The following is a 12268-nucleotide window of genomic DNA, read 5'->3' as shown; positions in this document are numbered from 1 at the left end:
TTGCACTCTTCCCACTTCCAATCCCTTTGCCACCTCTGAAGGCCCCGATCTTCTTCTTGACAAGCTCTTTGATGTCCTTTGTTTGGCTAGCACACAACCTACAGAAGACAAAACCAAGAGACTTAATTCTCAATAGGGATGCAAGTAAAACAGAGAAAATGCTGGACAAGCAGAGTTGTCTAAAGAGTGAATATCAATTCCCTTGTAACCAAAGAAGGAAAAGACCCATGTTTCCGCCCGGTTTCGGACCGGGGACCTTTCGCGTGTGAGGCGAACGTGATAACCACTACACTACGGAAACCCCGAAAGACAGCTTGTTTGGCTTTCCAATGTGTCTCACTGAGTAATCTCGCACTCTGACAAATTTGGTGACATGTTCCTATCATGGCCTTGAAGTAAAAGGAGCCATGGAGAAGAGACAGACGCACTCTAGCAAGGAGTCTGAACTGTAGTCTCCATGTTAGGCTCACTTAAACTTTGGACATTTAGGAGTTCACTAAAGCAAGCACAGCTCAACATATGCTGCCCTAAGAACCCCAGAACCTCTGGCAGCAGAACTGTTGCCTAAAGCGCCCATTTGTTTCATTGCCTTGGGCATTGGCTGAAAATAGGCCCAAGTCCTGTGCAGGCCACCTAGAGCCAGTCATTTCCAAGAGCTTAGTCTGTGCCTCCATCTTCAGGAAATATAGCGACTGGAGATTTGTTGATTTGTGTGAAGTCTGTGGAGTTTGCAGAAATTTGGGCCATAGACAACTCTTTAGCAAGACGAGCATCCAAAGGTTACAGATGTCAGAGACCTGAACCAGATTTGAGTACTTTCTCTTGTCTGTGTCCCAAACAGCAGTAGAACCCCACAAGTTCAAGCAGTGCCTGCAGTCAGACACTTTTATATCAGGACGCATAAGCAAAGACGCATGCTTCCGCCCGGTTTCGGACCGGGGACCTTTCGCGTGTAAGGCGAACGTGATAACCACTACACTACGGAAACTGAGCTTGCGTACCCCGTAGTAATTAAAGGAGCATTTCAATGCTTTCTTACATTTGTGGACTTTTATGACAGATCATGTAGGACTATTGAGAAGGAGGGAACTCCCATTTGTGTCATTCTTCAAGCACTCCCCCACTTATGGCTGTATTGACAATGCAAATTGTGATCTCAAGATTGCATCTCTTGTCATGGGAGCTGATCTTCTGGTTGACAAGCTCTTTGATGTCCTTTGTTTGGCTAGCACACAATCTACAGAAGACAAGACCAAGAAACTTATTTGTCAGTAGGGACGCACGTAAAACAGAGAAAATGCTGCACAAGCAGTGTTCTCTTGGACTAGCATCTCTTCTGATGGGAGCTCTTTCTGAGAAGACCTTTTCGACTTGTGAGCGCACAGGTGGAATTCATGTTTCTTCAAGCCCATTATAGGACTAGATTATTAGATTGACTAGGATCTGGTGTGCGATTAAGGTGTGTGTGGTCATTGCAGGTAAAAGGCAGAACAGAGAAGGAAACTGCTCACTCCCCGTCGGGGAATCGAACCCCGGTCTTCCGCGTGACAGGCGGAGATACTGTCCACTATACTAACGAGGACCTCTGAAGCACTGCAATGGTCACGTCAAGCTGCGATTCGCAGCAGGTATGACAGGTAAAATTTGGCTGGCCGTGTAGAAATCCCCATCGGTTTACCAGGAACTACACTTTTATGCCTGTGTGACACAGATCTTTTGTGTGCTTCAGGCAGGGTTCCATGGTGTAATGGTTAGCACTCTGGACTCTGAATCCAGCGATCTGAGTTCAAGTCTCAGTGGAACCTCATTTGGCTTTCTAGCACTTTGCTCCACAGGTACATTAGCATTAGCACACGCTAGCATAAGAATCTAGTCAGTTGAAGAGCAAGTTAGTGGCCCAGTCAGTTCCACTCCTCTTGTGTTGGCTGATCTCATCTGCACATGGTCTTCATGCTGCACCAAACCTCGCTCATGCTCTTCTGCTGCACTTTCCACTTCAGCTTCCTGCTGTATCGTTCATTAGCCACCTTGACTCAAGTCAACTTTTCCTCTTGCACTCTTCCCACTTCCAATCCCTTTGCCACCTCTGAAGGCCCCGATCTTCTTCTTGACAAGCTCTTTGATGTCCTTTGTTTGGCTAGCACACAACCTACAGAAGACAAAACCAAGAGACTTAATTCTCAATAGGGATGCAAGTAAAACAGAGAAAATGCTGGACAAGCAGAGTTGTCTAAAGAGTGAATATCAATTCCCTTGTAACCAAAGAAGGAAAAGACCCATGTTTCCGCCCGGTTTCGGACCGGGGACCTTTCGCGTGTGAGGCGAACGTGATAACCACTACACTACGGAAACCCCGAAAGACAGCTTGTTTGGCTTTCCAATGTGTCTCACTGAGTAATCTCGCACTCTGACAAATTTGGTGACATGTTCCTATCATGGCCTTGAAGTAAAAGGAGCCATGGAGAAGAGACAGACGCACTCTAGCAAGGAGTCTGAACTGTAGTCTCCATGTTAGGCTCACTTAAACTTTGGACATTTAGGAGTTCACTAAAGCAAGCACAGCTCAACATATGCTGCCCTAAGAACCCCAGAACCTCTGGCAGCAGAACTGTTGCCTAAAGCGCCCATTTGTTTCATTGCCTTGGGCATTGGCTGAAAATAGGCCCAAGTCCTGTGCAGGCCACCTAGAGCCAGTCATTTCCAAGAGCTTAGTCTGTGCCTCCATCTTCAGGAAATATAGCGACTGGAGATTTGTTGATTTGTGTGAAGTCTGTGGAGTTTGCAGAAATTTGGGCCATAGACAACTCTTTAGCAAGACGAGCATCCAAAGGTTACAGATGTCAGAGACCTGAACCAGATTTGAGTACTTTCTCTTGTCTGTGTCCCAAACAGCAGTAGAACCCCACAAGTTCAAGCAGTGCCTGCAGTCAGACACTTTTATATCAGGACGCATAAGCAAAGACGCATGCTTCCGCCCGGTTTCGGACCGGGGACCTTTCGCGTGTAAGGCGAACGTGATAACCACTACACTACGGAAACTGAGCTTGCGTACCCCGTAGTAATTAAAGGAGCATTTCAATGCTTTCTTACATTTGTGGACTTTTATGACAGATCATGTAGGACTATTGAGAAGGAGGGAACTCCCATTTGTGTCATTCTTCAAGCACTCCCCCACTTATGGCTGTATTGACAATGCAAATTGTGATCTCAAGATTGCATCTCTTGTCATGGGAGCTGATCTTCTGGTTGACAAGCTCTTTGATGTCCTTTGTTTGGCTAGCACACAATCTACAGAAGACAAGACCAAGAAACTTATTTGTCAGTAGGGACGCACGTAAAACAGAGAAAATGCTGCACAAGCAGTGTTCTCTTGGACTAGCATCTCTTCTGATGGGAGCTCTTTCTGAGAAGACCTTTTCGACTTGTGAGCGCACAGGTGGAATTCATGTTTCTTCAAGCCCATTATAGGACTAGATTATTAGATTGACTAGGATCTGGTGTGCGATTAAGGTGTGTGTGGTCATTGCAGGTAAAAGGCAGAACAGAGAAGGAAACTGCTCACTCCCCGTCGGGGAATCGAACCCCGGTCTTCCGCGTGACAGGCGGAGATTCTGTCCACTATACTAACACGGACCTCTGAAGCACTGCAATGGTCACGTCAAGCTGCGATTCGCAGCAGGTATGACAGGTAAAATTTGGCTGGCCGTGTAGAAATCCCCATCGGTTTACCAGGAACTACACTTTTATGCCTGTGTGACACAGATCTTTTGTGTGCTTCAGGCAGGGTTCCATGGTGTAATGGTTAGCACTCTGGACCCTGAATCCAGCGATCTGAGTTCAAGTCTCAGTGGAACCTCATTTGGCTTTCTAGCACTTTGCTCCACAGGTACATTAGCATTAGCACACGCTAGCATAAGAATCTAGTCAGTTGAAGAGCAAGTTAGTGGCCCAGTCAGTTCCACTCTCTTGTGTTGGCTGATCTCATCTGCACATGGTCTTCATGCTGCACCAAACCTCGCTCATGCTCTTCTGCTGCACTTTCCACTTCAGCTTCCTGCTGTATCGTTCATTAGCCACCTTGACTCAAGTCAACTTTTCCTCTTGCACTCTTCCCACTTCCAATCCCTTTGCCACCTCTGAAGGCCCCGATCTTCTTCTTGACAAGCTCTTTGATGTCCTTTGTTTGGCTAGCACACAACCTACAGAAGACAAAACCAAGAGACTTAATTCTCAATAGGGATGCAAGTAAAACAGAGAAAATGCTGGACAAGCAGAGTTGTCTAAAGAGTGAATATCAATTCCCTTGTAACCAAAGAAGGAAAAGACCCATGTTTCCGCCCGGTTTCGGACCGGGGACCTTTCGCGTGTGAGGCGAACGTGATAACCACTACACTACGGAAACCCCGAAAGACAGCTTGTTTGGCTTTCCAATGTGTCTCACTGAGTAATCTCGCACTCTGACAAATTTGGTGACATGTTCCTATCATGGCCTTGAAGTAAAAGGAGCCATGGAGAAGAGACAGACGCACTCTAGCAAGGAGTCTGAACTGTAGTCTCCATGTTAGGCTCACTTAAACTTTGGACATTTAGGAGTTCACTAAAGCAAGCACAGCTCAACATATGCTGCCCTAAGAACCCCAGAACCTCTGGCAGCAGAACTGTTGCCTAAAGCGCCCATTTGTTTCATTGCCTTGGGCATTGGCTGAAAATAGGCCCAAGTCCTGTGCAGGCCACCTAGAGCCAGTCATTTCCAAGAGCTTAGTCTGTGCCTCCATCTTCAGGAAATATAGCGACTGGAGATTTGTTGATTTGTGTGAAGTCTGTGGAGTTTGCAGAAATTTGGGCCATAGACAACTCTTTAGCAAGACGAGCATCCAAAGGTTACAGATGTCAGAGACCTGAACCAGATTTGAGTACTTTCTCTTGTCTGTGTCCCAAACAGCAGTAGAACCCCACAAGTTCAAGCAGTGCCTGCAGTCAGACACTTTTATATCAGGACGCATAAGCAAAGACGCATGCTTCCGCCCGGTTTCGGACCGGGGACCTTTCGCGTGTTAGGCGAACGTGATAACCACTACACTACGGAAACTGAGCTTGCGTACCCCGTAGTAATTAAAGGAGCATTTCAATGCTTTCTTACATTTGTGGACTTTTATGACAGATCATGTAGGACTATTGAGAAGGAGGGAACTCCCATTTGTGTCATTCTTCAAGCACTCCCCCACTTATGGCTGTATTGACAATGCAAATTGTGATCTCAAGATTGCATCTCTTGTCATGGGAGCTGATCTTCTGGTTGACAAGCTCTTTGATGTCCTTTGTTTGGCTAGCACACAATCTACAGAAGACAAGACCAAGAAACTTATTTGTCAGTAGGGACGCACGTAAAACAGAGAAAATGCTGCACAAGCAGTGTTCTCTTGGACTAGCATCTCTTCTGATGGGAGCTCTTTCTGAGAAGACCTTTTCGACTTGTGAGCGCACAGGTGGAATTCATGTTTCTTCAAGCCCATTATAGGACTAGATTATTAGATTGACTAGGATCTGGTGTGCGATTAAGGTGTGTGTGGTCATTGCAGGTAAAAGGCAGAACAGAGAAGGAAACTGCTCACTCCCCGTCGGGGAATCGAACCCCGGTCTTCCGCGTGACAGGCGGAGATTCTGTCCACTATACTAACAAGGACCTCTGAAGCACTGCAATGGTCACGTCAAGCTGCGATTCGCAGCAGGTATGACAGGTAAAATTTGGCTGGCCGTGTAGAAATCCCCATCGGTTTACCAGGAACTACACTTTTATGCCTGTGTGACACAGATCTTTTGTGTGCTTCAGGCAGGGTTCCATGGTGTAATGGTTAGCACTCTGGACCCTGAATCCAGCGATCTGAGTTCAAGTCTCAGTGGAACCTCATTTGGCTTTCTAGCACTTTGCTCCACAGGTACATTAGCATTAGCACACGCTAGCATAAGAATCTAGTCAGTTGAAGAGCAAGTTAGTGGCCCAGTCAGTTCCACTCTCTTGTGTTGGCTGATCTCATCTGCACATGGTCTTCATGCTGCACCAAACCTCGCTCATGCTCTTCTGCTGCACTTTCCACTTCAGCTTCCTGCTGTATCGTTCATTAGCCACCTTGACTCAAGTCAACTTTTCCTCTTGCACTCTTCCCACTTCCAATCCCTTTGCCACCTCTGAAGGCCCCGATCTTCTTCTTGACAAGCTCTTTGATGTCCTTTGTTTGGCTAGCACACAACCTACAGAAGACAAAACCAAGAGACTTAATTCTCAATAGGGATGCAAGTAAAACAGAGAAAATGCTGGACAAGCAGAGTTGTCTAAAGAGTGAATATGAATTCCCTTGTAACCAAAGAAGGAAAAGACCCATGTTTCCGCCCGGTTTCGGACCGGGGACCTTTCGCGTGTGAGGCGAACGTGATAACCACTACACTACGGAAACCCCGAAAGACAGCTTGTTTGGCTTTCCAATGTGTCTCACTGAGTAATCTCGCACTCTGACAAATTTGGTGACATGTTCCTATCATGGCCTTGAAGTAAAAGGAGCCATGGAGAAGAGACAGACGCACTCTAGCAAGGAGTCTGAACTGTAGTCTCCATGTTAGGCTCACTTAAACTTTGGACATTTAGGAGTTCACTAAAGCAAGCACAGCTCAACATATGCTGCCCTAAGAACCCCAGAACCTCTGGCAGCAGAACTGTTGCCTAAAGCGCCCATTTGTTTCATTGCCTTGGGCATTGGCTGAAAATAGGCCCAAGTCCTGTGCAGGCCACCTAGAGCCAGTCATTTCCAAGAGCTTAGTCTGTGCCTCCATCTTCAGGAAATATAGCGACTGGAGATTTGTTGATTTGTGTGAAGTCTGTGGAGTTTGCAGAAATTTGGGCCATAGACAACTCTTTAGCAAGACGAGCATCCAAAGGTTACAGATGTCAGAGACCTGAACCAGATTTGAGTACTTTCTCTTGTCTGTGTCCCAAACAGCAGTAGAACCCCACAAGTTCAAGCAGTGCCTGCAGTCAGACACTTTTATATCAGGACGCATAAGCAAAGACGTATGCTTCCGCCCGGTTTCGGACCGGGGACCTTTCGCGTGTTAGGCGAACGTGATAACCACTACACTACGGAAACTGAGCTTGCGTACCCCGTAGTAATTAAAGGAGCATTTCAATGCTTTCTTACATTTGTGGACTTTTATGACAGATCATGTAGGACTATTGAGAAGGAGGGAACTCCCATTTGTGTCATTCTTCAAGCACTCCCCCACTTATGGCTGTATTGACAATGCAAATTGTGATCTCAAGATTGCATCTCTTGTCATGGGAGCTGATCTTCTGATTGACAAGCTCTTTGATGTCCTTTGTTTGGCTAGCACACAATCTACAGAAGACAAGACCAAGAAACTTATTTGTCAGTAGGGACGCACGTAAAACAGAGAAAATGCTGCACAAGCAGTGTTCTCTTGGACTAGCATCTCTTCTGATGGGAGCTCTTTCTGAGAAGACCTTTTCGACTTGTGAGCGCACAGGTGGAATTCATGTTTCTTCAAGCCCATTATAGGACTAGATTATTAGATTGACTAGGATCTGGTGTGCGATTAAGGTGTGTGTGGTCATTGCAGGTAAAAGGCAGAACAGAGAAGGAAACTGCTCACTCCCCGTCGGGGAATCGAACCCCGGTCTTCCGCGTGACAGGCGGAGATTCTGTCCACTATACTAACGAGGACCTCTGAAGCACTGCAATGGTCACGTCAAGCTGCGATTCGCAGCAGGTATGACAGGTAAAATTTGGCTGGCCGTGTAGAAATCCCCATCGGTTTACCAGGAACTACACTTTTATGCCTGTTTGACACAGATCTTTTGTGTGCTTCAGGCAGGGTTCCATGGTGTAATGGTTAGCACTCTGGACTCTGAATCCAGCGATCTGAGTTCAAGTCTCAGTGGAACCTCATTTGGCTTTCTAGCACTTTGCTCCACAGGTACATTAGCATTAGCACACGCTAGCATAAGAATCTAGTCAGTTGAAGAGCAAGTTAGTGGCCCAGTCAGTTCCACTCCTCTTGTGTTGGCTGATCTCATCTGCACATGGTCTTCATGCTGCACCAAACCTCGCTCATGCTCTTCTGCTGCACTTTCCACTTCAGCTTCCTGCTGTATCGTTCATTAGCCACCTTGACTCAAGTCAACTTTTCCTCTTGCACTCTTCCCACTTCCAATCCCTTTGCCACCTCTGAAGGCCCCGATCTTCTTCTTGACAAGCTCTTTGATGTCCTTTGTTTGGCTAGCACACAACCTACAGAAGACAAAACCAAGAGACTTAATTCTCAATAGGGATGCAAGTAAAACAGAGAAAATGCTGGACAAGCAGAGTTGTCTAAAGAGTGAATATCAATTCCCTTGTAACCAAAGAAGGAAAAGACCCATGTTTCCGACCGGTTTCGGACCGGGGACCTTTCGCGTGTGAGGCGAACGTGATAACCACTACACTACGGAAACCCCGAAAGACAGCTTGTTTGGCTTTCCAATGTGTCTCACTGAGTAATCTCGCACTCTGACAAATTTGGTGACATGTTCCTATCATGGCCTTGAAGTAAAAGGAGCCATGGAGAAGAGACAGACGCACTCTAGCAAGGAGTCTGAACTGTAGTCTCCATGTTAGGCTCACTTAAACTTTGGACATTTAGGAGTTCACTAAAGCAAGCACAGCTCAACATATGCTGCCCTAAGAACCCCAGAACCTCTGGCAGCAGAACTGTTGCCTAAAGCGCCCATTTGTTTCATTGCCTTGGGCATTGGCTGAAAATAGGCCCAAGTCCTGTGCAGGCCACCTAGAGCCAGTCATTTCCAAGAGCTTAGTCTGTGCCTCCATCTTCAGGAAATATAGCGACTGGAGATTTGTTGATTTGTGTGAAGTCTGTGGAGTTTGCAGAAATTTGGGCCATAGACAACTCTTTAGCAAGACGAGCATCCAAAGGTTACAGATGTCAGAGACCTGAACCAGATTTGAGTACTTTCTCTTGTCTGTGTCCCAAACAGCAGTAGAACCCCACAAGTTCAAGCAGTGCCTGCAGTCAGACACTTTTATATCAGGACGCATAAGCAAAGACGCATGCTTCCGCCCAGTTTCGGACCGGGGACCTTTCGCGTGTAAGGCGAACGTGATAACCACTACACTACGGAAACTGAGCTTGCGTACCCCGTAGTAATTAAAGGAGCATTTCAATGCTTTCTTACATTTGTGGACTTTTATGACAGATCATGTAGGACTATTGAGAAGGAGGGAACTCCCATTTGTGTCATTCTTCAAGCACTCCCCCACTTATGGCTGTATTGACAATGCAAATTGTGATCTCAAGATTGCATCTCTTGTCATGGGAGCTGATCTTCTGGTTGACAAGCTCTTTGATGTCCTTTGTTTGGCTAGCACACAATCTACAGAAGACAAGACCAAGAAACTTATTTGTCAGTAGGGACGCACGTAAAACAGAGAAAATGCTGCACAAGCAGTGTTCTCTTGGACTAGCATCTCTTCTGATGGGAGCTCTTTCTGAGAAGACCTTTTCGACTTGTGAGCGCACAGGTGGAATTCATGTTTCTTCAACCCCATTATAGGACTAGATTATTAGATTGACTAGGATCTGGTGTGCGATTAAGGTGTGTGTGGTCATTGCAGGTAAAAGGCAGAACAGAGAAGGAAACTGCTCACTCCCCGTCGGGGAATCGAACCCCGGTCTTCCGCGTGACAGGCAGAGATACTGTCCACTATACTAACGAGGACCTCTGAAGCACTGCAATGGTCACGTCAAGCTGCGATTCGCAGCAGGTATGACAGGTAAAATTTGGCTGGCCATGTAGAAATCCCCATCGGTTTACCAGGAACTACACTTTTATGCCTGTTTGACACAGATCTTTTGTGTGCTTCAGGCAGGGTTCCATGGTGTAATGGTTAGCACTCTGGACTCTGAATCCAGCGATCTGAGTTCAAGTCTCAGTGGAACCTCATTTGGCTTTCTAGCACTTTGCTCCACAGGTACATTAGCATTAGCACACCCTAGCATAAGAATCTAGTCAGTTGAAGAGCAAGTTAGTGGCCCAGTCAGTTCCACTCCTCTTGTGTTGGCTGATCTCATCTGCACATGGTCTTCATTCTGCACCAAACCTCGCTCATGCTCTTCTGCTGCACTTTCCACTTCAGCTTCCTGCTGTATCGTTCATTAGCCACCTTGACTCAAGTCAACTTTTCCTCTTGCACTCTTCCCACTTCCAATCCCTTTGCCACCTCTGAAGGCCCCGATCTTCTTCTTGACAAGCTCTTTGATGTCCTTTGTTTGGCTAGCACACAACCTACAGAAGACAAAACCAAGAGACTTAATTCTCAATAGGGATGCAAGTAAAACAGAGAAAATGCTGGACAAGCAGAGTTGTCTAAAGAGTGAATATCAATTCCCTTGTAACCAAAGAAGGAAAAGACCCATGTTTCCACCCGGTTTCGGACCGGGGACCTTTCGCGTGTGAGGCGAACGTGATAACCACTACACTACGGAAACCCCGAAAGACAGCTTGTTTGGCTTTCCAATGTGTCTCACTGAGTAATCTCGCACTCTGACAAATTTGGTGACATGTTCCTATCATGGCCTTGAAGTAAAAGGAGCCATGGAGAAGAGACAGACGCACTCTAGCAAGGAGTCTGAACTGTAGTCTCCATGTTAGGCTCACTTAAACTTTGGACATTTAGGAGTTCACTAAAGCAAGCACAGCTCAACATATGCTGCCCTAAGAACCCCAGAACCTCTGGCAGCAGAACTGTTGCCTAAAGCGCCCATTTGTTTCATTGCCTTGGGCATTGGCTGAAAATAGGCCCAAGTCCTGTGCAGGCCACCTAGAGCCAGTCATTTCCAAGAGCTTAGTCTGTGCCTCCATCTTCAGGAAATATAGCAACTGGAGATTTTTTGATTTGTGTGAAGTCTGTGGAGTTTGCAGAAATTTGGGCCATAGACAACTCTTTAGCAAGACGAGCATCCAAAGGTTACAGATGTCAGAGACCTGAACCAGATTTGAGTACTTTCTCTTGTCTGTGTCCCAAACAGCAGTAGAACCCCACAAGTTCAAGCAGTGCCTGCAGTCAGACACTTTTATATCAGGACGCATAAGCAAAGACGCATGCTTCCGCCCGGTTTCGGACCGGGGACCTTTCGCGTGTTAGGCGAACGTGACAACCACTACACTACGGAAACTGAGCTTGCGTACCCCGTAGTAATTAAAGGAGCATTTCAATGCTTTCTTACATTTGTGGACTTTTATGACAGATCATGTAGGACTATTGAGAAGGAGGGAACTCCCATTTGTGTCATTCTTCAAGCACTCCCCCACTTATGGCTGTATTGACAATGCAAATTGTGATCTCAAGATTGCATCTCTTGTCATGGGAGCTGATCTTCTGGTTGACAAGCTCTTTGATGTCCTTTGTTTGGCTAGCACACAATCTACAGAAGACAAGACCAAGAAACTTATTTGTCAGTAGGGACGCACGTAAAACAGAGAAAATGCTGCACAAGCAGTGTTCTCTTGGACTAGCATCTCTTCTGATGGGAGCTCTTTCTGAGAAGACCTTTTCGACTTGTGAGCGCACAGGTGGAATTCATGTTTCTTCAAGCCCATTATAGGACTAGATTATTAGATTGACTAGGATCTGGTGTGCGATTAAGGTGTGTGTGGTCATTGCAGGTAAAAGGCAGAACAGAGAAGGAAACTGCTCACTCCCCGTCGGGGAATCGAACCCCGGTCTTCCGCGTGACAGGCGGAGATACTGTCCACTATACTAACGAGGACCTCTGAAGCACTGCAATGGTCACGTCAAGCTGCGATTCGCAGCAGGTATGACAGGTAAAATTTGGCTGGCCGTGTAGAAATCCCCATCGGTTTACCAGGAACTACACTTTTATGCCTGTTTGACACAGATCTTTTGTGTGCTTCAGGCAGGGTTCCATGGTGTAATGGTTAGCACTCTGGACTCTGAATCCAGCGATCTGAGTTCAAGTCTCAGTGGAACCTCATTTGGCTTTCTAGCACTTTGCTCCACAGGTACATTAGCATTAGCACACGCTAGCATAAGAATCTAGTCAGTTGAAGAGCAAGTTAGTGGCCCAGTCAGTTCCACTCCTCTTGTGTTGGCTGATCTCATCTGCACATGGTCTTCATTCTGCACCAAACCTCGCTCATGCTCTTCTGCTGCACTTTCCACTTCAGCTTCCTGCTGTATCG

General features: G+C 46.5%; 22 non-coding genes across 22 annotated transcripts; 6 read left to right on the top strand and 16 right to left on the bottom strand.

Moving 5' to 3' along the window:
* Window positions 1-228: 228 nt before the first annotated feature.
* On the bottom strand, window positions 229-301 carry trnav-cac (transfer RNA valine (anticodon CAC)). The gene has a single exon. It is a non-coding gene; the product is annotated as a tRNA-Val (tRNA).
* Window positions 302-915: 614 nt separating this feature from the next.
* On the bottom strand, window positions 916-988 carry trnav-uac (transfer RNA valine (anticodon UAC)). The gene has a single exon. It is a non-coding gene; the product is annotated as a tRNA-Val (tRNA).
* Window positions 989-1510: 522 nt separating this feature from the next.
* Window positions 1511-1582, bottom strand: trnad-guc (transfer RNA aspartic acid (anticodon GUC)). Its single transcript has one exon. It is a non-coding gene; the product is annotated as a tRNA-Asp (tRNA).
* Window positions 1583-1733: 151 nt separating this feature from the next.
* trnaq-cug (transfer RNA glutamine (anticodon CUG)) lies at window positions 1734-1805 on the top strand. The gene has a single exon. It is a non-coding gene; the product is annotated as a tRNA-Gln (tRNA).
* A 474-nt stretch (window positions 1806-2279) lies between these two features.
* On the bottom strand, window positions 2280-2352 carry trnav-cac (transfer RNA valine (anticodon CAC)). Its single transcript has one exon. It is a non-coding gene; the product is annotated as a tRNA-Val (tRNA).
* A 614-nt stretch (window positions 2353-2966) lies between these two features.
* Window positions 2967-3039, bottom strand: trnav-uac (transfer RNA valine (anticodon UAC)). The gene has a single exon. It is a non-coding gene; the product is annotated as a tRNA-Val (tRNA).
* Window positions 3040-3784: 745 nt separating this feature from the next.
* Window positions 3785-3856, top strand: trnaq-cug (transfer RNA glutamine (anticodon CUG)). The gene has a single exon. It is a non-coding gene; the product is annotated as a tRNA-Gln (tRNA).
* A 473-nt stretch (window positions 3857-4329) lies between these two features.
* On the bottom strand, window positions 4330-4402 carry trnav-cac (transfer RNA valine (anticodon CAC)). The gene has a single exon. It is a non-coding gene; the product is annotated as a tRNA-Val (tRNA).
* A 614-nt stretch (window positions 4403-5016) lies between these two features.
* Window positions 5017-5089, bottom strand: trnav-aac (transfer RNA valine (anticodon AAC)). The gene has a single exon. It is a non-coding gene; the product is annotated as a tRNA-Val (tRNA).
* Window positions 5090-5834: 745 nt separating this feature from the next.
* trnaq-cug (transfer RNA glutamine (anticodon CUG)) lies at window positions 5835-5906 on the top strand. The gene has a single exon. It is a non-coding gene; the product is annotated as a tRNA-Gln (tRNA).
* A 473-nt stretch (window positions 5907-6379) lies between these two features.
* On the bottom strand, window positions 6380-6452 carry trnav-cac (transfer RNA valine (anticodon CAC)). Its single transcript has one exon. It is a non-coding gene; the product is annotated as a tRNA-Val (tRNA).
* Window positions 6453-7066: 614 nt separating this feature from the next.
* Window positions 7067-7139, bottom strand: trnav-aac (transfer RNA valine (anticodon AAC)). The gene has a single exon. It is a non-coding gene; the product is annotated as a tRNA-Val (tRNA).
* A 522-nt stretch (window positions 7140-7661) lies between these two features.
* Window positions 7662-7733, bottom strand: trnad-guc (transfer RNA aspartic acid (anticodon GUC)). The gene has a single exon. It is a non-coding gene; the product is annotated as a tRNA-Asp (tRNA).
* A 151-nt stretch (window positions 7734-7884) lies between these two features.
* Window positions 7885-7956, top strand: trnaq-cug (transfer RNA glutamine (anticodon CUG)). Its single transcript has one exon. It is a non-coding gene; the product is annotated as a tRNA-Gln (tRNA).
* Window positions 7957-8430: 474 nt separating this feature from the next.
* Window positions 8431-8503, bottom strand: trnav-cac (transfer RNA valine (anticodon CAC)). The gene has a single exon. It is a non-coding gene; the product is annotated as a tRNA-Val (tRNA).
* Window positions 8504-9117: 614 nt separating this feature from the next.
* On the bottom strand, window positions 9118-9190 carry trnav-uac (transfer RNA valine (anticodon UAC)). Its single transcript has one exon. It is a non-coding gene; the product is annotated as a tRNA-Val (tRNA).
* Window positions 9191-9712: 522 nt separating this feature from the next.
* Window positions 9713-9784, bottom strand: trnad-guc (transfer RNA aspartic acid (anticodon GUC)). The gene has a single exon. It is a non-coding gene; the product is annotated as a tRNA-Asp (tRNA).
* Window positions 9785-9935: 151 nt separating this feature from the next.
* trnaq-cug (transfer RNA glutamine (anticodon CUG)) lies at window positions 9936-10007 on the top strand. Its single transcript has one exon. It is a non-coding gene; the product is annotated as a tRNA-Gln (tRNA).
* Window positions 10008-10481: 474 nt separating this feature from the next.
* On the bottom strand, window positions 10482-10554 carry trnav-cac (transfer RNA valine (anticodon CAC)). Its single transcript has one exon. It is a non-coding gene; the product is annotated as a tRNA-Val (tRNA).
* A 614-nt stretch (window positions 10555-11168) lies between these two features.
* Window positions 11169-11241, bottom strand: trnav-aac (transfer RNA valine (anticodon AAC)). The gene has a single exon. It is a non-coding gene; the product is annotated as a tRNA-Val (tRNA).
* A 522-nt stretch (window positions 11242-11763) lies between these two features.
* Window positions 11764-11835, bottom strand: trnad-guc (transfer RNA aspartic acid (anticodon GUC)). Its single transcript has one exon. It is a non-coding gene; the product is annotated as a tRNA-Asp (tRNA).
* A 151-nt stretch (window positions 11836-11986) lies between these two features.
* Window positions 11987-12058, top strand: trnaq-cug (transfer RNA glutamine (anticodon CUG)). The gene has a single exon. It is a non-coding gene; the product is annotated as a tRNA-Gln (tRNA).
* The last annotated feature ends 210 nt before the right edge of the window (window positions 12059-12268 follow it).

The sequence above is a fragment of the Aulonocara sp. 'chitande type north' Nkhata Bay genome, linkage group LG8, assembly GCF_057382095.1.
Source record: "Aulonocara sp. 'chitande type north' Nkhata Bay isolate Kocher_YH1m ecotype deep benthic linkage group LG8, A_spYH_male_GT1.1, whole genome shotgun sequence".
Classification (NCBI taxonomy): domain Eukaryota; kingdom Metazoa; phylum Chordata; class Actinopteri; order Cichliformes; family Cichlidae; genus Aulonocara; species Aulonocara sp. 'chitande type north' Nkhata Bay.
This window is presented reverse-complemented; position numbering and strand designations above follow the sequence as displayed.